This window comes from Myotis myotis, unplaced genomic scaffold (assembly GCF_014108235.1).
Source record: "Myotis myotis isolate mMyoMyo1 unplaced genomic scaffold, mMyoMyo1.p scaffold_m19_p_5, whole genome shotgun sequence".
NCBI lineage: Eukaryota > Metazoa > Chordata > Mammalia > Chiroptera > Vespertilionidae > Myotis > Myotis myotis.
Window position 1 is genome coordinate 69,450,384 of NW_023416357.1, and position 27,583 is coordinate 69,477,966.

The 27,583-nt window shown below is 45.1% G+C and overlaps 1 protein-coding gene across 8 annotated transcripts in view; it reads right to left on the reverse strand.

Annotated features, from left to right (window-relative positions):
* The window catches only part of SEMA6A (semaphorin 6A), a 130,685-nt gene extending 110,151 nt beyond the window's left edge, over nt 1-20,534 (reverse strand). For 3 of the 8 annotated variants that reach the window (XM_036309099.1, XM_036309096.1, XM_036309092.1), the window contains exon 1: nt 19,902-20,532. The gene's annotated coding sequence lies outside the window, so the exon portion shown is untranslated. Of the gene's footprint in view, nt 1-19,901 lie in introns of all 8 variants that reach the window. The other 5 variants (XM_036309094.1, XM_036309093.1, XM_036309095.1 and 2 more) reach the window with 3 other exon arrangements.
* Between the last annotated feature and the right edge of the window lie 7,049 nt (nt 20,535-27,583).

Below are 27,583 nucleotides of genomic sequence, written 5' to 3' on the forward strand. Positions count from 1 at the left end.
TCCGTGGTTAAGCACATGTGCACAAGCACACATACACACAAACACACACTGACTATCCCTTTGCAGGGTTTATGTCTGGGAGCCCAGGAACCAGAAGACCTGGAGGATTGGGAAAGCTCAGCTTCCCAACAAGGCCTCCTCCCTAGGCTGGTGGGCAGGCCTGGGCCTGGAGGTGGTGCAGGCAGATCCAGCCCATTCTCACCTTATTTGTTCAGATCATTAGGAAGGTGCCAATTAGCCCCTATTTTCATAAAGATTTTTGTGTTGTGAACATCTGTCCACTAGCATCTGGCCAGGGCCCAAGTCCATTTCACAAGAAACACCAAACAGCTGTCAGATGGTCCTGAGTTTGGGTGAATTGACCAAATGAACACAATGCTCCCTGCTACTGGGGAGGGGGGCCCCACTTCCTTATTATTCATCTCTAGATGTACAAGTTAGCATGTTGCCTAACTCCTAACCAGCACCTTCCTCATTTTTGTGAGTAAGGCTTTGCATTGGAGGAAATATTTGGGATGGATAAAGCCAGACTTAACTTGTTTGTTAGCTCAGAAGCGAATGATCCATTTGGCCTTTGCTTTTCTTTAATCACCCAACTTTTTTTCTGCCTTCTCATTAGAGCTTAGAGCAGTGGTTCTCAACCTTCCTAGTGCCGCGACCCTCTAATACAGTTCCTCATGTTATGGTGACCCCCAACCATAAAATTATTTTCGTTGCTACTTCATAACTATAATTTTGCTACTGTTATGAATCGTAATGTAAATATCTGATATGCAGGATGTATTTTCATTGTTACAAATTGAACATAATTGAAGCATAGTGATTAATCACAAAAACAATATGTAATTATATATGTGTTTTCTGATGGTTCTTAGGTGACCCCTGTGAAGGGGTTGTTCGACCCCCAAAGGGGTTGCGACCCACAGGTTGGCGACCCACAGGTTGGGAACCGCTGGCTTAGAGAGTAGGGGTGAGGGCAGGGTTGGAATAAGGTTTTACTTTTCAACCCATCCACCACGCTGTTTAGTGGCTCAACTCTCAGATGTTGTGAAAAATAAGTGTTTAAAGCCAATTCATCAATTCAACATTTTCAGTTTATTGGTATAAGTCATTAATTCCCCCTATAACTTAAAAGTTTTGTTGTATAAAATACATTTTACGCATTGTTTCGAGTCAGATATTAAGTTAACAGCGATGTTGGGCCCTCTGAGATTTTGTTAGTGAAAAATTTCTGAATATTATGATCCCAAATACAACACTAATTACAATCTAAATTTTACATACAAAAGAGTGAGAAAACCCTTCAATATTCCTTCAGTTTCCACATCCTCTATCCCCAGAGTCTAGGAAGGCTGCAGTTCAGGGCATTGCCTCAGCCTGATAAACTCAAGGCTCGTCTGAGCACTAACCCAAAAAAGTCAAATTAAATCTGGAACAAAATCTAGTCACCTCCCTCAACACCTTACTTAGTATTTTGGAAATATCTAATAGGATCTAATATAGCTCAATGCACATAGTACTGCATACATATTAAATGTTCCTTAAATAAAATGAAATGATGAATGATTGATCAACCAGTTATTTAAAATCATGCCCTGACCCACAAAAGAATATGGAGAAGGAGACAGAAGCAGCAGAAAGACTTATCTGGACCGTATTCATCTTGTCATCTTGTCTTTTCAGTTCTAACCTACATGCCAAGAACCATACAGCTGGTGACATAAGGCACTGAATGTAATCCATTCTATTAGGAGAACTTGGTGTCAAATTGCAACAACCTCACCTTGAGGATATTTTACCATTGATTTTTAGAGAGAGTGGAAGATGGAGAAAAATATCGATGAGAGAGAAACACATCAATTGGTTGCCTCCTGGACAGGCTCCAACCAGGACCTGGGCCAGGGAGGAGCCTGCAATCAAGGCACGTGCCCTTGACTGAATAGAACCTGGGACCCTTCAGTTCGCAGACCGATGTTCTATCCATGAGCCAAACCGGCTAGGGCGCAACACTGATTTTTATTGAGTGCTTACTGTGTACCAGACATCATTCTGGTACATAGGTTCTCACTTAGTCATAGGAATCACTTTATGAGGCAGGCACTGTCGGCATTCCCATTTTACAGTTGAGGAAAACCAGGCACAGAGAGATTCAGTAACTTTCCCAAGATCTCATGGCCACTAGAATAGGAAGCTCTGGCGCTCACACTTTTAACTACTACATCCCATCACCCCCCAGAGGAAAATCTGATTCTCAAGTGTAATTTTGACCATCGGTTTCATTCTCTATGTCCTGCACTCACGTGCTCCTAGTTGTTCCTCCTGATCTTAGTCTCAAAACGTCAGAGAAATCATGTGGCCAGTGTTGCTCAGTGGTTGAGTGTCGACCTAGGAACAGGGATGCCAAGGTTCAATTCTCAGCCTATCTTGTGGGCTCAATCCCCAGTGTGGGGCCTGCAGGAGGCAGCCCATCAATGATTCTCTCTCATCATTGATGTTTCTATCTCTCTCTCCCTTCCTCTCTGAAATCAATAAATATATATTTAAAAACAAAAACAGAAAAATCAGCAGCAGCAGTAGCCATTTTTATCAGTTGCTCTGCTGGGAGGAGCTGGATGTATCTGGAATGTTGTAACGTTATCTGTGTAATCCACTGAGGATGCCAACATTATACGTGAAAAAAACAGCGACTGAGTCTGAAAGTGACTCTCCACTATTGCAAACTCTGGAGCAAAAGCAGGATTGGCACCAGTGCCGGAAAGTACTTAATGCCCACAGTTTGGGCGGCAGTATGTGTTTCTCTCCTTAACAGCTTCAGGGAATAATCTATAAAGGGCGGGAATTTACTCTTTGAAGGTTTGGAATAGGATAGTGCATTGAAGTTTGAGACCTCTTCCCTGAGGGCTAATTATATGATAAACTTTGAGGTTGTCTGCTCAGAAATCTCCCACCTGATGGTGATTGAAATATGTTTCTTGACACTTGTAATTTTTATTTAAACTTACTAAACAAGGTCTTTTAGGCTTATTTAGAGAGAGCTTATTTTATCATATATCACTCTTCTGAACACACACAAAAGAAAGTAAGTGAAATTAATTGGACAATGTAGTCCTAAACCTTCTCGTCCGGTATTTGACTTTATATTTGGAGTCTGACATTAAATTGCAGTCATCGCTGTGTTTTTCCTCTCACAGTGTAGCAGGTCCTTGAATAACATGGCTTCCTTATAATGTCGATGAGGTGTTTAAGAACTTAACTCTTGTTAACATCAATTAGCCTATGGTAAAACTGATTTCCTTATACTCATGTCTTTTCTCTTAAAAGTCACAGAACCTATCCATGAAATTAAGTGAGGACTTACTGTACTATCTGCTGCTATCAGAGCTTTGGTGATGGGCACTCTTAAATTTGTGCACAGCCTTTCAAACCATGAATTATACTCTTGTTAACACTGCATTTAGAGACAGAGTCTAGCTTGCCTGGGTTAGCTGCTGACACGTTGGTAAAATGTTCTATTATGTTTTTTCACCTTTCATGGGATCTAAACAAAGTGGTTGTGTTGAGATTAAGTAACACTAGAGGGCAGCCTGCAAGTTAGAAAAACAAATGATACTACATCTGTGCAATAATTTGACATCACAACAAGTAATCTACAGTTTACTTTCTCAGCATTGTGACACCAACTTAAATACGGCATCCCAACATAAAAGAATCAAATGATTCCTTAATGTTTAATTTTAATGTGCCTTTAAAATAAGACATCAAAGCAAACTAAATCATAAAGGTTTTCTCCCTTCCAGAAACCCACTCAATTTGTGAAAGCTCCCTAAGGATACTTGATGTTTCTAAACCTGCTTTGTTTCACTTCTGTTTTCAACCTCTTTTAAAAATATGGCACAAAACCTTATTTTATTATAGAATAAGACTTTCCTGTTTCAAGTTTTATTTAGAACCCTCTGAAAGAAAACTGCAAAGTGAAGGGTAAATACATAATACCCATTTTTTTTTTAGAATTCTTTTTTATAGTACAAACGTTATATTCAACAATTAAAGACACAGGAGGATTCCTCGGGCCCACTGTACAACATCAATACTATCTAGGGGGTGGAACATAACAAAATCTGTGATACCTCGATCACCTGTGTAATGAAGATTGCTTTCTTTCTGAATAAAATATTATTAAACACATTTTTTCTTCAAAGTTAGCATAATGCAGCAAAAAAAAAAAAAAGGCCTAGCTATCTGCTAACACCGTCTTATTAAATAAACAACACAATTTAGGTGTTATTTGTATTTTGTGAATGACGTCATCTGTAACATTTTGATTGCTCAAGGCAACTTAAGAGATAAACACTTACATAAACATGCCCAGCTCGGGTAGGGGGTGGGGAGGGGCAGGGAGAGACGAACACACGTGTATCTAATTTCAGAATTCAAAAACTTGCATAAAGTAAAATAGTTCAGAATGAAAAAAAAAAAAAATAGGAGACAGGTGGCCCAACGTATGCCCCGATTCTCACGAGTGAATCATTCGCCCTTGTTCCTCCTGCACTTTCGTAATCAGTTTTTATGGTGCTTCGCTCTTCCCCATCTTTTGCTCAGCATGCTATGGTATCAACCTCCCTGATGTTGGAGAAAGTGGTCCCAGCTGCCAGACCAAATATGACAGTTTAAACACTCTTAACTTCAAATCCTTAGCACTCCTTTCACAGAGCTGGGTGTGAGCACAATGGATGAGGTCCAAGGCTTTGGTGTTTGGCCTATTATGTGTCATGTAAATAAGGTTTATCATAGCTGTTAAATATTAACTATTTGGCCCAGCCAGTGTGGCTCAGTGGTTGAACATTGACTACTGAGGAGGTCATGGTTCGATCCCTGGTCAGGACACATGCCTAGGTTATGTAGGAGGCAGCTGACCATTAATTCTTTCTCATCGTTGATGTTTCTAGTTTTCTCTCCCTTTCCCTCCCTCTCTGAAATCAATAAAAATATATTTAAAAATACATATTAACTATTGTTGTCTGTAAACCTGGGTTCTTGACCTGGCCAATGTCCCTACTCTCTGCTTAGTTCTCCAGATGGGACATCTTGGAACCATGTTTTACTCCTTCCACTCCCTTATCCCACACATCCAACTGGTCCCTAAGTCTTTTTTTTTTAATATATTTTTTAAAATTTCAGAGAGGAAGGGTGAGGGAGAGATAGATAGAAACATCAATGAGAAAGAATCATTAATCAGCTGCCTTCCACACGCCCCACACTGGGGACCAAGCCCTGACCAGGAATCCAACCGCAACCTTCTGGTTCATAGGTCGACACTCAACCCCTGAGCCACATCGGCAGGGCAAGGTCCTTAAGTCTTGACAACTGTACCTTGCAAACACACCCAGAATGTTTCCCTTTTCCACTTGCAGTGCTAGCAGATTTGTATTTCTAACACACCTTTGATGATGTCATCAAAAGCATCACCTGCCTCCACCTCCAAGTCCCCTCTGTAGAACAGGGCAGAGCCCTCCACAGGCTGCTCTCAATGCCCCTTTCTGTCCTCAGGGCTTCCATACCACACTACCAGTCCCCGGGAGGCTCCTGGCTGCTCTGGGGCCAAGGCCTTCATTTCCTGCCTCTGGACCTTTGCACCTGCCTTTCCCTTAGACCCACTGCTCTTCCTCCCCTAGCCTCCCACCTACTGAAACCTCTCTCATTCTTTAGATACAACTCAAATGCTTCCTCCTTCACAAAGGCCTGCCTGAGCTCTCATCTGGACAGAGCTGCTCCTTCCTGTCCTCCTTAGCATCCTCACCACTCTGCTTCTGGGATGGAAAATAGACCTGACACTACAGTGATTTTTTAGGTACCCATCCTTCTCGCCAGAATTGGGCCCAATTTCAGGCCTATGGTGAGTACACAATTCGTAAATTCTAAACTGGGTCATCACTGTGTCTCTTCAGTACCTAGAACTTGTCTGACGTAGATGCCAAATGTGTATCTGTTGAATTAAATTGAGTTGCTGCCTTCACTAGACCTGGCAGCATGGACCCGAGAGTAAATTGACTTAGTCAGAAGGCAGATCCACGTATGCAGTGCCACACCACGTTATTCCTCGCTAAACACGTGTTTCTGTTTTATAGGCATAAGTTGCAAGCCCCAGGAGGCTACTAGGCTACTCCTGCCAGGGTATCTGGCTCAACCCTCTGTCCCTCCAGTTCTACCCTGCACCTTGGCCAAAGTTCCCATCCTCATGTTACTGTTTAGTTTCATCCCTACTATAAAACAGGACTAGGATCTCAAATAAAAACAGCCTCCATTTTTTAATTGATCTCCTTTCAGATGACAGACTCAAGACCCTAAGAGCCTCTGGAGACAATGTACAGAAACGGCTTTCCACTGAGAAGCAGAATTCAGGTCCCAGGAGAAGCCACAGGTGAAGTCCGTGGAAAGCTACTTTTGTTCTGTGTCAGTGTTCAATCTGCACAATAGGCATAACGTAAGAACATTTATGGTTGGGAGACTGTAATGGTTTTGAACTATTGAGTGAACAGTGACATAACATGGAGGAGCACAACACTCAGAGTCAGAAGGTTGGGAGCTTTGTCCCAAGCCCTTCCCTTACCAGGTGTTCTCTTAGGCAAATTGTTTGACCTCTCTGAACCTCAGTTATCTCATCTTTAAATTGGGTAAATTAATACCTGCCTTGCCTAACCCAGGATGTAATGATATTAAATGAGGCAATGTTTATAGAGGCACTTTGAAAACTATAAACACTTTGGAAATGAGGTCTTTATTATTAATAATAACACTGTAAATACTGCTGATGTTGATCATCACCTGTAAGCAAGCCTGATTTCTAAATTTGATGTGGGGCTCAGCAAGACTCCTTCCAGGTGACCAGCCCTGTGCTGGTACCTCACTGTGGAAGCAGCCTCTTCTCCCTGGGCAGTGCCACCCAGGAAGGAGTATCTGCACTGTAAACACAGGCACCGGAAAGCAATGAAATATGCAAATGAGTTACGATTACTTTTAATAGGACAAGCCTGGGAGTTAAGACCAGGTATAGTTGACAACAAGAAAAGATACTGCCCTGTCCTACATTTAAAACCTTTTCAAGTTCTGCTCTGAAGAATTTGCATTTCAATAACAATGTGAAAATGTAAAGCTATTCACAGCGTTGCAAAGCCTTCTCTCACACACCTGCATGTTGTAGGATCTGAGCAGGCAATTTTGTTGTCCTTTTATTCTTGGGAACAGATGTGTTTGGGCAATAGTAGCAGGTCTTATGTTCTGGACATGACAAAATATGAAAACGAAAGCTCCACCCTGCAAGATATCCCATGAGAATTAATTAATCAACATATTCGACATGTTGAACTTCCTCTCATCACAAATGAGAGGAAACACCTTGTAGATAAAAGTTGACTTTTTAATAGAAAACTTTTTCCTGTACTCCCGAACATCCCTTTAAAAGAAAAACAAATCCCAAAGATGTTTGTTACCTTTTCTCTCGGCCACGTAAGAGACTACTCTGTTCTTTCTATTTTTTGACACGAGTAGTATCTCCTCCTGGCTGGGCAAACATGGGATCATGACGCTGGGTTGACTTTATTAAAAAAGTAAAACCAGCCCTAGCCAGTTTGGCTCAGTGGATAAAGCATCGGCCTGTGGACTGAAGAATCCCAGGTTCGATTCTGGTCAAGGGCCCATGCTAGGGTTGTGGGCTCAATCCCCAGTAGGGGGAGTGCAGGAGGTAGCCGATCAATGATTCTCTCTCATCATTGATGTTTCTGTCTCTCTCTCCCTCTCCCTTCCTCTCTGAAATCAATAAAGATATATTTAAAAAAAAAAAAAAGTAAAACCATACTGCATGCACTGGGACAACCATCTTAGAAATTACTTTACATAATCACTACCCTAGAACACAGTACAGCAAACATTACAAATCAATTTAATTTAGGCACTTTCTCATTAAGATGCTTATAGATCAGTAAGCTTAGTTGTAAAAGCAAAGCAATGATAATAAGCACACACTCTACTAAACTAGATGAGTTATATGCTATTAGTTTCATCATATAAGCTACAAAATGATTAGTCACAGAAACTCAGTTCTTAAGTTGGACTTAATTTATTATATCTAACTTTCATTAGAGCCTCTAGTTAAAAGTTGAATGTAAATAGTTCCCTAACAATATAATTCAGCTTCTTGATATCTGTTCTAAAACTCACGACACAGGACAAAAGCACTTCCAACAAGATGTGAGACCTATTTCCTTCCAGGGCCTACAATAGTCCCTGGTCTATATTTGTCACACTTGGTAAATACTTGTGGGCAAAGGCAATACCACCTGGTCTACCATCCCCAGCGTATGGCAGCATTCATTTGAAGGAACTGAGGCACCACTCCTAGTCCCATCCAGTCTTTGGGAGGAATGGCCTTAAAATCCAAGTCGAAGCCAGAAAATGTCACCTATTTTGATAAGTAAATTGCTTTAAAATTAAAAATGGTTCACCTGCCATTCCAACATACTCTGCATCTGTATGACCACTTGCAGGACAATGCATTTTACCAGTCTAGGAAGGATGCAGCAAGACATTCTTCATACACCAAGAACCTAGTGTGGTGTGCATGGCAAGAAAATGGAAGCATATTCAAGTCACTGCCATTGGAAATGTTCCACCAAAATACATTTTGTGCCTTGGAGGCACAAGGGAAAATCTGTAATCAGAAATCATTAATTAAGGTTAATTAAAGTCCACATTGTATTGGACTGACATCCACACAGAAGTACTGCTTGCTTTTCTTAAGGCTCTATGTGTAGCATCTTGCCTGACCTGTCACCCAAGAATAATGCCAATCTGTGACTGTAGAGAGGACAGCAAACTGAATTCACACAAACTCTTCTTCTCACACCAAAAGCTTCTGATCGGAAATATTAGCCCACTGTTCTCTCCAACTCCACCCCCCAACCCCGCCCTTAAAACAACTAACTTACGAGAATACTATACGACGTGCAGGACACATTTTCTTGCCCTGTCAAACAATTGGGGGTCCATAATGCTGGATTTAAAAATGCATGCTTGTTTTGCTTCATGGAGATATTTGAGGGGGACCTGGAGAAGGGCTGGGGGATAATTGCAGCCTATGGGTAAGCCGACCACATGATCAAAAACTGCTGTGACACTTAAAAGTGTTTCTCGGCAAGGAATTCCCGTGCCCAGAAGCCTGGTGAAGCCAGTAGCAATTAAGGGCATGTTATCCTTTTAATTTACTTCAAATTATTGGCCTCTAAAATCAATCATTTAGTGTGGTTGGGTAAGGGAGGGGTCAATATAATAGGCACGTGCATTAAAATGCTTGTTGATCTGACACAAAAAATGTGACAGGCTGGATGTGGGGAAATTTGAACCGGTTGCTTTGAAGCTCACCCTGAAATGAAAACTCGTCATTTTCTAGTAAAAAAATAAAATAAAATAAAAATGACTATTTTCCTAGATGAGGCCCATTTGTAATGAATTAAAGGTTTTCTTCTTCTGAACCTGCCTGGATTTTCATCTGATGCTTTGCATGTCCTGAATTCAGTGCCATTTGCATCAAGTGTGAGATTGTTTTATTTTATGTTTTAGTCTATGAGGAATTTAATGGCTCAGCTTAGACTGGTGGGAGTCCTTGAAAGTCCACTTGAGGAATGGGGAAGAAAACATTAAGAAGTGCCCCGGTAGTTTCTGTTACATAGGCCACATTTACCTAACAAAGGAAGGCTGCGCTCCACATCACACAGGGAGCACATAAATCCAGCTAGTATGTGGGTCTCCCTCTTGCAACAATTTACTTCTCCAAATCTTTTCTTGACTCAATCATGCAATATATGCACAACTGGAGAGCTTTTCCTAATCAACCCTTAAGTCACAAATCTTAAACACAAAATAGCAAAATATTACAATTACAGAAATTTAAAAAAATGCTCTTATACTCAAGAGTTGACAAAGCAGCAGACCTATGGGCCAATGTTGCAAATACAGCCAAATGGTCTCTAGCTCCTCAGGAATGTGTGTCAAACCTAAAAAAAATAAAAATAAAGGTGAAACCTGAAGGAAAGCACTAAATGTTTGCATTGCCATACCCAGGCAAGAGACACAGCACTCCTGAGGTCATTTTATTTATTTAGCAATCTGCAGCGCCAACACCAATTTATGAAGCTGAAATGTTGAGCAAAGTCATGAATGCCCTCATTTACCTCCACATTTATAAATAGTCCTAACGAAGAGTTCGCACCCTTGTGCTTTCTCGTCGGAAGATGAAAGTGACATCAGCCCCTGGACTGTAATTTTTTGCCAGCAGCGCTGAGCAAGAGGCAAATCCTGGAGTAAATATCAGCTGGCTGTGCACATAACAAGGTCCAGGGAGACGCTCTCAGAAGTTGCCTCTTTGAATCCGGCACTGAATTAGAAGAGAAGTGGTTTTCAGTTCTTTCAAGAGCACCGCAACTGCCAACATAACTGCCAGTCTTGCAAGCCCTAGTATATCTCAAACCTTTCCCAAGACACCCCAACACTATCGGAGGCACTGAAACTATGGCAACCGAATAAGAAAGCAGCCTCCATGATTAATAGATGAAGATCCCAGCGACAGTGTCTAGCTGGGGCCATCATTCATGATGCGTGAAAAATTAGCACAGAATCCATCTTGAAAACCATTAACAAGTATTCTTATAAAAATCCACCCAACGGCCATTTGACTGCGTATACTCCAGTTTAGGATGCTGTAAACTATTCGGTTTCCATGTATTGCTCACAATGCTGAGATGAGCATGTTCTTAGTAACTCTAATGCTCTCATTTTTAGAATAATTAAAGGCTTAATCTACCGGCTTCCCACCTGGGTATTTGAAGCCTAGGAACGAATGCATACAAACACCAAAATAAGTGAATGAAGTCACGTGGTTCTTGGGGTAAAAAGGAGGAGACACAGTTGGTGGATTGTTGGAATGTTTTTTTGTGGAACGCAGTTTTTCATAAAGCATTCCATTTTCGGTGAAGGAACATTCCCTCTCACCAGCTCAATCAGTATTCTCTCAGTTTCCTCATTCAAGGACAGCTGGAGTCACTGCAATATTAATGAAAAGATTGAATACTCTCCTTTAAAAGGGGTCAGGAATAAGAAAAAGGAAAGAAGAGTGGATCCATCACAGAAAGCTCGACTGTAAAAGTCTCATATAACATTAAACCATAACTAATATAGTGTTTCTTCTCAGCCCCCAAAATGGTTATTTTCCAATGGTGTGTTTTCATTGTGTTCAGTGCCAGCTCGTGCTTAAATGCTTCAAATCTAATCATGGCCAAAGGCTTGGTCTTGAACACGTGGGAGGGTAGAAAGGCTAAGAGAGGGGTAAATAGCATCTCCTGCTAAATTTTTTAATTGGCGGGGATTCTTTGAATTAAATTTTCTACAAATGGCAATTATAGGTTAGTGGGAAACCACAGAAGCGCTGAGTCATCGTAAATGAAAGCCTCAGGTCTGTGGGCTGTATGTGGAAATACCGAATACTAACAATACTTTCATAGCAGGTTATCTCACTCACTGCTCAGAAGACCTGGCCCTTCAGTCTTTGAGGCATGTTAATTGCTGACTTATTTCTCTCTCTCTTTATATTATCTTTCTACTTACAAAATTTAAGAGGAAAACAAATTTGTCTTTTAGACAAAAATAACTAATTCTAGGCCAGGAGAGATTCCTATTCCTCCTGGTGCAGCAGTCCTTCGGGAATGTGGTGATGATGCCCATTTACTATACCTTCCGCTGCGCCTTTCAGAAGTCAGATTCTTCTCACTGATAAGAATTTGCATGGCTATCATTTGAATCAAATTTCATGGCAGTATATCAGTCAGAGTAAATGCTATCTCTATTGGGGTCAGCTAACTATCTCCTCTGTTTGGTGGGGAAGGTGATGTTTTGCTTCTGAGTGGAGAAAGAGTCATGCTCTCCCAAATGGATTGCAGGTCTGCCCAGGGAAGAGTGACCCAGCAAGTGTATGGCCAGCATGCAGACCCTCTTGCAGAAGTTGGTGACAGCCTCCTAGGAGTCGTTGGGCAGCCAGTGTCTCCTGTCACAGGTATGGTGCTTGGGGTCCATTCAGCTCATCACTGAACAGTCATTTCTGGCTACTCTCAGATGCCAAAGGTGGGCACTTTCAGATTCTTTGGTGGGTTCAGATTGTGTGTTTTATCCTTAAAATGTTAGTAAGTGCCGAAACCGGTTTGGCTCAGTGGATAGAGCGTCGGCCTGCGGACTGAAAGATCCCAGGTTCGATTCCGTTCAAGGGCATGTACCTGGGTTGCGGGCACATCCCCAGTAGGAGATGTGCAGGAGGCAGATGATCGATGTTTCTCTCTCATCGATGTTTCTAACTCTCTATCTCTCTCCCTTCCTCTCTGTAAAAAATCAATAAGATATATTAAAAAAAAAATGTTAGTAAGTGAAGGATATCATTTCTTTAAAACAACTCTCCTTTGGGTCTTATTTGGTGTGAGGCCCTATGCTACTTGCTATTGTTTTGTTTGTGTAGTGTTTTTGTTTTTTTTCTTCTATGTTGGGTGTGATATTTCAACTTCCACGGTTAGAAAAAGGATCATGACTACTCTTCCCATGCAAGTGACTCTTTCGCATGCTTCTCAGCTTAAAACCTCTGACACTATTGCCAGCTGACCGTGTGAATGTTCCTCTCTAGCCCAAAGGTTGTTTCCTTTGCATCATCTCTTTATGCTACAGACTTGTGGCCATTTCCTTCTGTACTCTCCCCATCTGGGCACTCTCCATGACTACTGTCACCCAAATACAAATAACTCCTTCCCTGGCTGGGTAGCTCAGTGGGATGGAGCATTGTCTGGTACACTGAAGGGTTGCGGGTTTGATTCCTGATCAGGGCACATACCTAGATGCACTGCATATGGCAGGCAGCCAAACGATGTTTTTTCTCTCTCTCCCATCTTCTTTCTCTAAAAGTCATTAAAAACATATCCTCAGGTGAGGATTTAAAAAAATTTAAAGCACCTTGTATTTAATGAATGTGTATAGTGTACCAGGTATTGTGCTACAAATTTACAGATACCATCATATTTACTCTGAACAACCATAACATCATCGTACTAGCATTTTACAAATGGAAATGGAGACAGACAAGTTAAGTAACTGGCTCAAAGTCACACTGTTTGTAAATGGCAAACACTAGGACGCAAATCCAAGTATGGTCTGTCCACCTAAGAAGCGTGACCTCGGCGCTCCCTCCAGAACCCTCTCCTGCCTTCCCCGTGACAGTCCCTCCATGCTATCAACTTCGCACCACAAAATCTAATGAAGTTGCCCGCGTTACAGCGAAGATCAGAACTTCTACTAGTCCTAGTTCACCCTGACCGGTCTGTTCCACATTCATGCACACGTTGACGTTAACCAGTGTAGAACTTACCTAAGCACAAACAATGCCCTCGCTTTGTTTATAATGACTGGCAGAGTGCCCCTCCCATGACCTCGCTCTATTTAATGGTCACATTGAGAGCAATCTTTACTTGATGCAGTTGGCGTTCTGATTAAGATGCCTACTATCCCAGTTGTATGTAGACTGTGTGTTTTCAATGAATTTGAGGATATTGTTTAATTTCACAATGTGGTTTACACTAAAATGACATCAACAGAGTCTAATCTTTCTTTTCTGATTTAGAAGACAATGAAGTAGGGTCTCTGCTAGGCCTAGGGTGTGGGGAGGGAGGAGCTAGCATCAAACTTCAAATTTCCAAAGTGCATTTCATAGTTTACCATATACATTCACATTCCTGATTTCATCTTATTCTTCCAGCAGTCCTACAAGGTAGGAAGCACAGGTTACTATTCACATTTTTTTTTGTTTAAAATAATGCAGATCAGAAAGGTTAAGATAGTTGAAGTCTGGAGCCCAGTTCTTCTGACTCCAAGTACAGGACCTTCAACAAGTTACTGCTATACTTGAAAGGGCAGAAATGTGGGTTAACAAGCATATTATTTTCTCCTGGTAGGAAGTTCAATTTTGAAAACTACTGTTAGTAAACTCCAAAAAAGCAAGAAGGTTCTGTGGCCAATGGTTAGAATGCAGAACAAATGAGGCCAAGGTCAAAAGCTCAATCCCCATAAGTGCTGGCTTGTCTTCTTAGCTCAGTTTCTTGGCAAGTTGATTTTGCCTAACTCAGATTCCCTACAGCTTCAACCAGGTGTCCCACAGATGTGTGTTCTTGGCCACAGAAGGGAACTGGGTGAGAGTGTGGGAATGAGCAGGCTCCAATCTATCACCAAGACTGGAAAAACAACCCACAGTGAATGTTCTACTAATGGTGCATGAGACATATCACCTATGTACATGGAAGACATTGTTCACACACACACACACACACACACACACACACACACACTCATGCAGGCAGAGAGATAGCTCATTTGATGGGAACATGGCATAGAAAAACGAGCAGACATTGCCTGGCTGGCATAGCTCAGTGGTTGAGCATTGACCTATGAACCAGGAGGTCACGGTTCGATTCTCAGTCAGGCCATATGTCTGGGTTGCCAGCTCTATCCCCAGTGTGGGGCATGCAGGAGGCAGCCAATCAATGATTCTCTCTTATCATTGATGTTTCTATTTCTTTCTCCCTCTCTGAAATCAAGAAAGAATATATATATATATAATATATATATATATATATATATGAAAAAGAAAATGAGCAGACAAAAGAGATGAAGATTAGTTGTTTGCAAAAAGAGTCACCGTTCATTCATTCATTCATTCATTCATTCAACAAGTACTTGTCCTAGAGGGCCTAGGATGTGCCAGGCACAGGTGTAGGTGCTGGAGGTAAGGTAGTGAATAAAACATAAACATGTCAACCCTTATGGCATTATGTTTTAGTGGAGGGCAAAATAAACTAGGACAACGTATAGTGCACTGGGCTGTGAAAGTGCTAAGGGAAAAAAATGAGGCAGGCCAGGGCGGTAGGAGGTGTTGAGGAAAAAGGGTGAAGTAAATAAGGTGATCAGAAAAGGTTTCACTGAGAAAGTGACATTTGAGCAGAAACCTAAGGAATGTGAGGAACAATCATGAAGCCATCCAGGGGCAACACCCTTCCCAAGCCATAAAAGAGCCTGCAAGGGACCAAGGAGAGCACAACTGGCATTGAAGTAACCCCAAGGAGAGGAGGTCAGCGAGGTAGGGGCCCAAGTGCAGATCATGTGGGGCCACAAAGCCACAGGAAGGACTTCGGCTTTCACTGGGATGAAGTGGGAAAGCTGAGCAGAAGTGACCTGATCTAGCTTAGCCTTTTCGCTCTGGGGATGGCAGGGAGAAAAGACTGTAGGGGGCCCAGAGCAAAACAGGAAGACAGGCGGGGAGGCAGGCACAATAACCCAGCAGGGGCGCTCAGTGGCTTAGCCAGTGTGTGGCCCCCAGAAGTGGAAGGCCTGCAGGAAGTCCGAATGCCAACAGCATTGCAGCTGGAATGGGTGTGGACAGAGAAAGAGTCACAGATTTTAGGCTTGAGCAACTCAAAGGATGGAACATGCCATTTACCGGGATGGAGAATTTAAGAAAAGCATATTTGGGGGAGAAAGATCCAGAAGTAGGTGTTTTGAATGTTGACTACCTGAGAGATGCACATTATTTGGGAGACATCAGAGTATTGATAGTTTTATGTGACACTCTCCATTAGTGTAATTAGAATAATTCTAATAAAAAAGTTTTACAGTAAGTCATCTGCTTCACAAAGCAAGATACTTTGGTGTATATCCTATACTATAATAGTCCCAGCCTGAAAAGTATCCTGAGCTCCCTTCTCCCCTTGAGGTTTGTGTGGTATGATATCTTATTTGCCCATTTCAAAGGGATTAAATGCCTCCCTCCCTTCCCTACCTTACCATATCCCCAAGAGGCAACCCTGTGGTTGCCAGCAGAGAATAGCTCAGTTGCTCTTGCAGCACATTTAAAGCAGATGAGAAAAGCCTTCACCCTGGAATAGAACTATCAGGGACAACTTGGCTCCAAAGGCACAGAGAGATTGATTGATATTGGGAGGTGGGGGGCACAGCAGGATGCTTCCAGGCTGCACCTCCCCCTGGAAGTGTGAACACCCAGGGAACACCCACTCTGAGAGCTGGACAATTTCCTAAACCTAACATGGGGTGTGATAGCTACAGGCTTTCCCAGGCTTTACAGTGCTAATTAAAGTATTTGCAATTACTTTGGCTTGTTCTGTGATTCCTTTCTGCAAACAAACAAACAAAAAAAGATGGGAGAATATATTAGCTCTTGGCCATGTAATTGTAAAAAAAAAAAAAAAAAAAAGTTTTCCTCCCATAAACACTCTTTTGTTCTGCTTGGAAAAGAGCTGAACCCACTATGCACCCATAGTAAAGTATCTGACTTACTTCCTTGTTCAAAACAGTATTTTTCCTTCCATTTTATATGGGAGTGCAATTACCCATTTACTTTTAAAGCATGAGTATTTATTTTGAATTTAATAAAAGTTCTTAATTTGGGTGTCTTATTTTTATTGCATGAAGATAAGTCTCCCTAATTCTTGCTATTCTTCTCATTCAACACACTTGGCAATGTTATCTGCCTACTCAGAATGCAAATGTTATATTTTTCTAATGAGGAAAGCATTCACTAGACTTTGAAAGAACTTGAGGGGTGTAAGTTTGTGTCTCTGTGTGCATAAATAAAGAGTTGCACTTATTGCTACTTTATAATAACCACATACTTGAAGGCATAGATTTTTTTTTCACTAGAAAAAAACAGGTCCACTGTAAGTGGAGAAATGTGAACCACGTGTGACTATTTCATTCGCTCATTTATTCATTAGACATTTAGTTAAGTTTATACACTGATTCTTATGAATTTTTAACCTCTTTAAACTTAGATGTTCCAGCCTATAAGTATATTCTGCAGGTGGCTCCTGAGATGAAGATTTTAGGTGTCTGCTGAACATTTACACAGGTGGATTACATGCATGATGGATAACATTGGCCCATCTCTACCTGGTGGTTAACAGCAAAACATAACACTGTGGGAAGATTGTCAGAAATAAGAAACATGAACACAAACATCGTAAATAAGAAACATGAACTAGAATGCTGCTTTATATCAAGTTGAAAAAACACGTTAACATAAAAATGAAGTTTTATATCTGATTTCATTCCTGTTTGCTTTCAGGTTGGTTTGCAAGGTGCCTCATTCAAGAATGTCCTAAAACCAGAATATACATTGAGAGTGGAGGTTACTCAAGATTTGAATAAGAGTTACCATGTAAACAAGCATGGGTAAACCAAATTCAAATAGTCAATGCAATTATTTTTTAACAGATAGTTTAGGTTAATAGGTGGAGACACGGTTCTGCCACTGTATTTAAGGTTAGGTTAATAATTAACTTTGGTGCCTGGAGTGGTTTAATCAAAGCTTACTGTAAATCATAAAACTGCTCCATGCAGACTAAACAGGGTCTGAAAAAAACACAAAATGTTCTTTTTACGACCCTGATAGCCAATTGGATAAGGCGTAAACAAGTAGATATTTTTATTCAGAATTGAGCACAGGCATCTTTATTTTGGGGAAAGAATTAAAAAAAAAATAGAGGAGCCATGTATCCCAAACCAACAGTCTCCCCCCTGCCATCAGTGGCAACCCCTGGACTTAACGCCAAAGGTAAGATATGTGTTGGAAGGAAAACTGACAATTAACAGGATTAGAGAAAGGCAAGAAAAGGCGCTCGACTTTCTACTCGGAAAAGACTTTAAAAACCAGCGCTGGGGGGCATTAAATAGCTTTCCTGAGACCTACTGGCAGGACGCTGCAACTGGGTTAAAGATCTTTTCCTAGTGGAGGCAAAAAAAAGTTGTGCGAACAAGTGTGCGAAAGTGTGTCTCGTGCGCTTCTGTGTTTTTAAACCTTTCACGGATCACATTCAGTGGCAACTTGATTTCCATCCAGCATAAGCAGAGCGCGCATTCCCACCCTGGCCGTGTCTGGCCACGGCCTCCCCAACGCAACCATCTCTCGCCCATGGACAGACGGTGAGGGGCTGGAGGGGCTGCCCCCTGCAACACAGGCGGTGGCTGGCCTGCGAGTGCTCGCTCTGGCTGTGAAGACAGAGGTTGCAGCCCCGCTCCACGCACACCAGGCTACCTGCTCTGTTCCTCCCTGGACTCCCGCTGACTGGAAACCTGCGCGCGCGCTCCGGAGGCCGGGATGCTGCTCTTGGAACTGGTACCTGCATGGCAGCCAGCCCAGGCGAATGCCCACACGCACCCCCGCGCCAGCCGATGGCCACAGTGGCCGCATCAGCATCCCGAGTCCTGACCCTGACCTTCCCCTCCTTCCATTGCTTGAGAGACTGGTACAGCAAGTGCAGCCGCTGGTCGAGGGTGGAGGGAGGGGAGCGGGGGCGCCACTGTCCAAAGAAGCCCGCACCTCGCTCCTAGTTGCACCCTGGGTTGTCCACCCGCTTCCCTTGGGGTTCAGTTTCTCGCAGGCTGCACATGCTGAGCCCCAGTCATGTCATGCCCGCCGCCCCTGGCTTTCAGAGAAACTTTCCAGAGGCGCCTGGTGGAGTGACCGGTGCTGGAAAAGAAGGAGGAGTCGCTGGGCGAAGGGGCGGAGAGGGAGCGGGAAAGGCAGCAGAGTCCTGTTTCCTTTCCCGACACCCGCACGCTCCCTGGCTCCCCCAGCGCCTCTCGTGTTGAGGGAAGAGGGAGCGGACATCAGGATCCTGCTCTGCACTGCGTACCACAGCGGAGCTGAGAAGAAGCAGGAGAGCCTGGAGAATAGCCACCTCGCACCCCATCAGGGCCAAGCAGGGTGGGTGGGCACAGCCGGGCTGCTCCCGAGCGCCGCTGCCGAGAGGCAGAGCTCTAGAACGTAGCTAGTAGTTCGCAGACCCAGAACCTGGGGCAGGGGCAGAGCCCTTGCTTGGGTAGCAGCACTGGACCATCTCTTGCCAGGTCTTCCCACCCTCCCACCTCCCGGGAACCTCCTTTCCAGAGATTCTGGAGGAGGTCGCGGCGCGCACCCGCCCCGGAGTGGCAGGCTCTGTCTGGAGAGGGACGACGCAGCCCCGACAGATGCTGTCCTCACTGCCCAGGAGCTGCGGCGAGGGATGGGGCCCAGGGCGGAGCGCCGCACACCCCAGAAGGAGACCGCTCCTGGGCGCTCGTTCGAGCAAACAAAGCCCGGAACCCCTGGTGCCAGTGGCCGCGGGAACCCGGCTATCACCAAGTGGCAGGGCGCGCGGGTGCCAGGGCTATTACAAGTTTACACACCACACAGAGCCCAGCCCAGACCCGCGCGGACAACAAAAGATCCCCTTCTCTTTCCCACCGTCTCTGCGGAACCCATTCTCCCACTCCGAAACCCAAACCTGGTTATGGATGAAAACAGCGCTCTCCCACCCCACCTCTTTCAGCCCTCGAGGGCAGAACCCCTTTCCTGGCTTTCGCACCAGGACACGGCGCTTCCGAGAATCCCACCCTCATGGGGCATCTCTGCTCCCTGCTGGCCCCAAAGTGAGGACGAGACGGTCCTGCACACACATGCCCGGGCCAGACGGCCATCCGCGCCGTCGCGGTCGCGGTCGCGGTCCCGGGCGGCACCGGGCGTTGTGTGCGGCGCGGGTGGGGTAGCCCGCAACACGGAGCCCGGCGGTCTCTGGGGCTCAGGGCAGAGAGGAGCGGCCGGCAGGGATAGCGACTGCGTCCCCAGGGCCGGGCAATGCTCAGGAGACAGAGATACGAGACAAAATAAAACGCAAGCACCACAAAGCAGCCAGAGCGTTCTGGCCGCGGCCCCAAGACCCGCAAGCTGGAGGCGAGCCGCCCCGGAGGTGGAGCGCACCGGGGCGTCCCAGCCGTACCTTTTCGGTGCATCGACGGGTAGGCGGCCAGGGCTCGGAGCGGGCTGGTACAGCGTGGATCCCATTTAGTAATCCATTATCGAGACGATCTCTCCGGGCCGCGAGCTGCGCTCTCTCCTTCACCAGCCTTTGTCATTCCTACATGTGTGCTTGTCTCTTTGGGGATAACAGTCGCGGCGACTACTTTCTGGGATGCAAAAGCTCTGTGTTCATCTCCAATGAAAGGCGGAGAAGGGGATCAGAAAAAAGAAAGAAAAAAAAAAACAATAAGGAAGGAGTAAATGTTCAAGAAACTCTTCTCCAAATCCAAATTCCACTTGGATTCCACTCCAGCGAGTCCCTTCGGTAGTGTCTGCGCCGATTAACAAGTCATTTCAGGGTGGGGGGCGGGGTGGGGGCTGGGGCAGGGGTGCACCCTCTAGCCCCGTTCTGCGACCCGGAGCGGTGTGCCGCGGGTGTGGCGATGCTGGCCGCTGCCGCCGCTCCTAAGTGGACATCGCGGGCAGTCAGCCCAGGGGAAAGCGCCGCTGCTGTGTCCCGAGCGCCTGGGCAGCCGAGTGCGAGGGGAGCGGAGTTGGCTGCAGCCTCACCCGTTGCCGCTCACTACTCCTCTGTCACTGGAGAGGCCGCCGCTCCCGGGCTGAGCCAAGTCCCGGACTGGATTACGCACAGCGGACTCTCCTCCTGCAACCCCGCCTACTTTGGCTGGCTTCTCCTCCGACCCAAAGGAGAGCTGTGGTGTTTGTGTGTGCATGCGAGTGAGCGAGACAGAGAGAGGGAACCTACGCCGTGTGGCGGCAGGTGGAGATTTGGACCGACTGACCAGTAGAGCTTCCTTCCATCGCGGTTCCTGGACCCGCCGATGCTCTCTGGGCAAAGGCCCGGAGGGGGCGACTCCGGCGGAGCCCAGCCCTTGCCTCCCCCACCCTCGCATCTGCTCTAGCATGGAAAAAAAAAAAAAAAAAAAAAAAAATCCAGGACAGTATTGCTGAGTCCTGCCACATGAGAAAAATAAATAAAAATAGATGTAGCGCAGGAGCGAGTTACAAGAAAGGATTTGTCCATCGATTTTCTTAAGTGGAAAAGTTTTAAAGCATGAGGGTAAGTGAACGGTTAGCCTTCCTAATTCTAATTACTGTATCAAGAGGTAGATTCCAGAAGTGATGGACGCTCTACGCACCCAAATGAATTGGATAGAAGCCGGCGCGGTTAAAAATACACTTAGATAGGAACACAGCTATGAGTGAACGCGTATACAACACGTTAATAAAGCATGTTAAGAAGCAAATAAACCATAGTACAAAGAATGGTGTTAATAACGACGATTTGTTTTAAAATTTAGAAGTGTGTAGACTGTTCTTAGAAATAAATAAACTTAAATAAAACGCAAACAATTCCAATGAGAACCCAGTGGCTTCATGGAAGAAGTAAATCTCAACTTCTTCCAAGGCGCTATTGTTATGTGATTTCACGAAGAATGGTAGACGCAGCCATCCTCCGTCGCTTGAAGTTTCGTTCGCCAAAAAGCCTTGCTGTAAGAGACTTGTGCCAACTGTTCCGGGCATACCAATTCCCCCCAGCCCCGCCATTGCGCGCCCCCTGCCGCGCCCGCTCGCGGTGCAAACAGTTGCGCGCTTTGGCCGATGTTTCCCCAGTGGGCTTCGCAGATGGCGCGGCCGTACTCAACGGCCTTTAAAGAAAGTAACACTGGGCGGCCAAGCCGTTCTCGAAGCAATATTTACTAGCCAGGGGTCGGGCGAGAAGAGCGCTGCGAGGAAGATTGGAGTCTGGTCATCCTTGCGCCGAGTGCCCTCAAATAAATGACATTAGAAACTGTACCTGTGCCATAGTTGGGACTAGGGTCACTAATGGGCTGAGAACCCAAGTTATATACAGACACCTGCTCGTGAGGACTCACGGAGAATAAGTGCACACGCGACAACACCGTCCATGTATATGTTGTTGTTATTATTATCATTATCATTATCATTATTATTATTATTATTTCCACAACCCACCTGGAAAAGGTGGGGAAATGGTAAATGGGGGGAAAGTCGATCTCCCTGCTGTTCGCCAGAGCTGCCAGCAGGGGCCGCTATCCCCACCTTTCCCAAACCAAAGCCGTACAGATTCCGGGTGGTGGAGGGGGCTGAGGAGGGCGACTCTAGGTGCGCGCGCAGCCCCGGGACCCGGGGTGCTGGCTCCGAGGGGGACGGGGGTTGGGGCGGGGTGGGGAGGGTTGGGGCGGCGGGCTTGGCTGTGCGCTCCGGCACCCTGGGTGTAGGCTGGCTCCCGGAGGTCCTTTTCGAATCCGGTTGGGATCGGGAGAAGGGCGTTGGTGGGCCAGGACGGCTCCATCCTCGGCTGCACTATTTAACAGCCAGATTATTTAACAGCCAGCTTTTGGCTGCTGACGGCAGGGCCAGCGCGAGCTGGGTTCCTGAGCTCCTCCTTGCGCCCCTGGCGCGGGCCCGAGGCGGAGGGTCCTCGCGGTTCTCCTACAGGCACCTCCGTCCTGCCGGGGTCGCCGCCAGGGCCCCTTGCTCGCTCTGCCGCCGATTTACATGCTAATTGTATCTGGGAAAAGTTCTTTCATTGGCAGAATTAGGCAGAGCAACCGAGTTGTTTCACAGGCTGAACCAAATTAATTCCGAGTTTAGCTTCTTCCCTTGGAGAAACAAACAATTAAGCTGTCTTGTTTGCTTTACGGGTATATTGGAAATGCCCCACATCGAGTTTCAGGATATATTTTTAAAGGGAAATTATTTTCATTAATAGTTGCATTTTAATTTGTTGAGCCAAGAAGGGAGAGATTAAATTTACCTAATTTAAACGTATAGAATACAGGAAGAAAAGAATTAGAGTGAACTTTACAAGGATAAGAAATACCACCCAGAATCTTCCTGGCAATTGTTAGATCCTGAAGCCTCACCATCCAATTAGGTGCCCATCGTCCTGACCAGGTGAGATTACATGTCCACCTGCCAGAGAAGAGATGGCTCTGGGAGCTGGGGGGGGGGGGGGGGGGGAGGTAAGCCAGCAACTGTGTCACTCCCCCGGAAGTCCTCAGGGGAGCACCTGCAGGGAATAGGCTGAGGAAACCCCATGATGTCATCTCCCCTCTGTGCACCTCAGATGACTTCAGGAGCCTGCCTTATCTTTTCAGAAAAACTGCTGCCCCTCCAAAGCTTTTGAAATCTGCAATCTACCCTGTCTCTTAGGGGAAAGAAAGCCCATGGGAGTTAAAGTATCACAGCGTTAGAACTAGGAGGAAAGGTAGACTGCTTTGCAGTTAAGTAGCATGAAGTGGAGTAAGGAAGGCCTTGGTCCCTTGAGGCCAGCTGTGGTTCTATAACTTACTAGTTGGTGACCTTGGGCAAGTCACTTATCTCTCTGGAGCCCCAGTAGCCTCACCTATAAATGGGGATTCATGTACTACTCACTCCCAGGGATTGTGTGGACTAAATGAGATGGTGAATGTAAACCACAAGTCTAGGGGCTGGCTCACACTGCACTGTAAAAGTTAACTAGCATCCTTGTCATCCTCCACCACATTTTACAGGAGTCGGACGGAGGCACAGAGGAAAGATGTGGCTTGCTCTGTGTCAGTGCTGAGAGTTACCCATAACTCCTCGTCATAAATGCTGGTTTGACCACACCTGCTTTCCTTCACATCACCTGGAAAGTATGGAGGCAGATTACATAGAAAGGTAAAAATCACACAGGATCCTCTTGAAGATCACCTCTAGCCATTTGATCAAAATCTCTGCTGTAAGACAAAAGGGAGTAGTGAACTTGGGAGAAGAAGGGTCTGTTGGTGCTTAGCACTCAACTCCTGGTGAGTATGAGTTCCTGGCGGACACTCTGGAAGTTCGGTTTGTACATCAGGCCATTATCAATCCTAATCAAGAAATCTCTCTTGCCGAAACCGGTTTGGCTCAGTGGATAGAGCATCGGCCTGTGGACTGAAGGGTCCCAGGTTCGATTCCGGTCAAGGGCATGTGCCTGGGTTGCGGACACATCCCCGGTGGGGGATGTGCAGGAGGCGGCTGGTCGATGTTTCTCTCTCATCGATGTTTCTGACTCTCTATCTCTCTCCCTTCCTCTCTGTAAAAAAATCAATAAAATATATTTTAAAAAAAAGAAATCTCTTTGTATCTACAATTCCTTCTTCAAAGTCCCCTTCACCTCCTTGTCTTAAATCAGTGGTTATAAAAAAATCCACCTGCATGTTAGAATGACTGATGAGCAGTAAGTGGCACATAGCCTCACGCTCCAGAGATGCTGCTTGTTGGTCAGGGGTGCGACCTGGGCCTGGGTATGTGTTAAGCTCCCTGGACGAATCTCCGTGCGGAGCGGGGATGAGAACCACTGTCGCAATGAGCCCTGGTGGTGTTCTAGAACACTGCTTCCCCCAGCCTCTTCTGTGGGGCTGTTTAGTTTCCCTCTTGCCCATTAACCCCAGTGTTGGGAAGTGAGGTCGGTGTCCCTGCTTCTCAGGCCATTTCTCCTCTCAAAAACTTTCAAACCTTTGTAGGCTCTGCCCTATGAATACATTGGTGGTATGTAGACCTCATTTTTACCCCATTTTTCAAAGACTTAGGACCGGGCTTACAGTCCTTTTACCACACCATTCATGGAAGTGTTAGTGTCCACCGAAGTACCCACCCTCTGCTCCTCAGTTTCCCTCCTACCTCATCTACACGGTCCTTTTCTCTCACTCACCTCTGCCCCCTCCTCCCCCCACTGCTACCCCCACACCAGGGCTGGCTGCTGAGCCTTATTATCTGAAAGGGCTGCATCTTCTAAATCACTAAGGCTCTCATCACCTTCTCCAGTCACCACTTCCTCTCATCCCAGCTTGCTCCTCAGGCACCCCTCTGCGCTCACCCTGATTTCACGAAGACCTCCAAGCCCTGGGTCCTGCCACTCTCTCTCCATCCTTCCACTCCCTCCTTCTCTCATTCCCCTCTCTACCTAGCACAGCTTCATAACAACAATCTCTCTCTAGTAAACGCTTTCAACTCCCAGCTCCTCTATCTTTTGGTCACACCCATCTGACTAAACCGGTCCTGAATTACACAAATATCAGCCTTCTCTGCTCTTGCTATGGGCAGCTGACACCGCTGGAAACCAATGTAAAGCACACATCCAGTGGGGTACACTCAGGCATCGACCTCAGTTGGACCCTCAGCACTGCCTCATCATCATCTTCCCTTTCTCTCAGTCTCAACGGTCTCCCCTTTAACCAGATGTTTCACCCTCTGTGCCCCCTACTTCCCTGGAAAAACCACTCGAGTCGATCAGAGGGAACTTTGCTTCTGTACTCATGTCCTACCTGTCTCTTCTGGTGAAGGCAGTGTCCCTCCTCCCATCCGAGGCCAGTCCCTCCACCTGTTCTCATTTACACATTCTCAGAAGTTCTGTCCTATTGTCTCCATGCCACGCCCTCCCACCTCCCCATCCCCATGTAAACAAGCTTCAGTCTCTCACGTCTTAGAAACAGCCCTTTTAGGATCGTCTCTTGCTTTCAAGCTACCCCTTCGCTCCTCCCTTCTCCGCCAAATAGCCCCACAGATTGTTGACAATCACGATAGCCGCTTCCTTCTCTCCCATTTCCTAGTTCCTGTCTGGCTTCTGTTCCCTGCTCCATTAACAAGGCTTTTGTTAAAGCCTTCAATGACATCCAGGACAGTAAATCTAGTGGATGTTTTTAAGTTTTTATTTTGTTTGCATTCTTGGCAATGATGAACACGACCATTCCTTCCTTTGTGAAGTACTCTTTGCCTTTGGCTTCTACAATACATAATTCTCCTGGTTTGCCTCCCACCTCTCTCCATTTTCAACTTTTCTTTTGAGGAAATGGAAAGATTCAGAGATTTCCAAAGAACAACATATCAACTCAATTTTCACCCTCCCCCCAGAATTAGCAACTGTTAATATTTTGTCATAGTTGTTTCCTGCCTTTATTTCAAGCAGTGAACTATGATGTATAAAGCTTAACTTTCTTATCATCAACACCATCTTTCCCATTTCCATCCACTTCTTCACAGGTAACACGATCATGAGTTTTCTGTGCATCCTGGTAATTCATTTTCTATACTTTTTTTAAAAAAATATATTTTATTGATTTTTTACAGAGAGGAAGGGAGAGAGATAGAGAGTCAGAAACATCGATGAGAGAGAAACATCGATCAGCCGCCTCCTGCGCATCTCCTCCTGGGGATATGCCCGCAACCCAGGTACATGCCCTTGACCGGAATCGAACCTGGGACCCTTCAGTCCGCAGGCCGATGCTCTATCCACTGAGCCAAACTGGTTTCGGCTCATTTTCTATACTTTTACATGCACCATCTGTACTTAGAACCAATAGAGCAATGTGTTTGGTGGTTTTCCCCCTAAATTAAACTTAAATAATGTTCTGTTTACTCTTGCCCTCCAATCCATTCTCTAAATTGTAGCTAAAGTGACCTTTGCGAGATGTATATCTGATCACATCACCCACCTGCTTGCATCCCCAACCCTTCAAGGCGGTGCACCATTTGGTTCTTGCCTATCTCTCTGGTCTCATCTCTCTGCCATGCTCCCAGCACTATCTTCCCTCTGCAGCATCGCAGATCTGGGAAGTTCCACGCTGCTTTCTAACTACAGGCCTGCCCTCATGCTTCTGCCTGGGACACTATCACCTCTCTCCCTAGCTAATGCCTACTCATCCTTTAAATTTCAGCCTAAATGTCCCCTCCTCAAGAAAAACTTCCTTGTATTCCAGGATATGTCAGACCCCCTCCATATGTGTTCTCAAAGTACCTGCCAAATTAGTCCATATGTCATAGCTCTAGTTAATTTTCAGTGCAGTTATTTGTAGAAAGCTTCTCTTTCCTATTAGATCTAAATCTCCTTGAGTCCTGGGAATTATATCTCTTTTGTTTCTCTTGTACTTGCAATACCTAGCAGAGAGAAAGAGCTTGGTGGATAAAAGAGGGGATGAGTTAGTGAAAGCAGTGAGTTCTTTTTCAAGGAAAAGTGCTTTTTCAAATAGAAAAAAAAAAAAATAAAAGATTGTTGGATGGGATAGGACCATTTATAAAAAGAAAGAAAGAATACCCTGGACCGTTATTTTGAGATTCCAGTTTGAAAGATGAACAAAACCTAGGCTTTCCCTCAACACAGGACTTCCCATGCATGGTGTCTAATTTGCTTATTGAATGAGGAAATGAGGATTTATGGATGCAAGTGATGAGTAAATACCACAATCACAAAACAGGATGCTGGAAAATAAGCTGCAGTGAGAATATAATATAACTCCAAAAGGCCAGTGGAAGGAGATAAAATGCAATTTGAATCCACTGGGGACAATCAAGAGCATCTCTCAGGACCACTCTCCCAGTGAGCTGGAGTGTGCGAACAGTGATTTACTGTCTGCCCTCCATGAATAGCTTCACGGGTGCTCTCTCCGTGTGGAACAATCACTGCTCTGTGCCACAGTGCCGCTCGGGCTCCAGCCCCTTCTGATATCAAATTATTGTTTGGGAAATGAAGAGAATGCTCGATTAGAAATAAGGTAATGAATGAACAATCAATGCTAAGTAAACCAGAACTCCATCCCCCCCCCGCCCCCCCACAAAAGCTCTTTACATTTAATTGAAGACTTCAGTTATGTAATAAGAGCAAAGGCTGTCTCT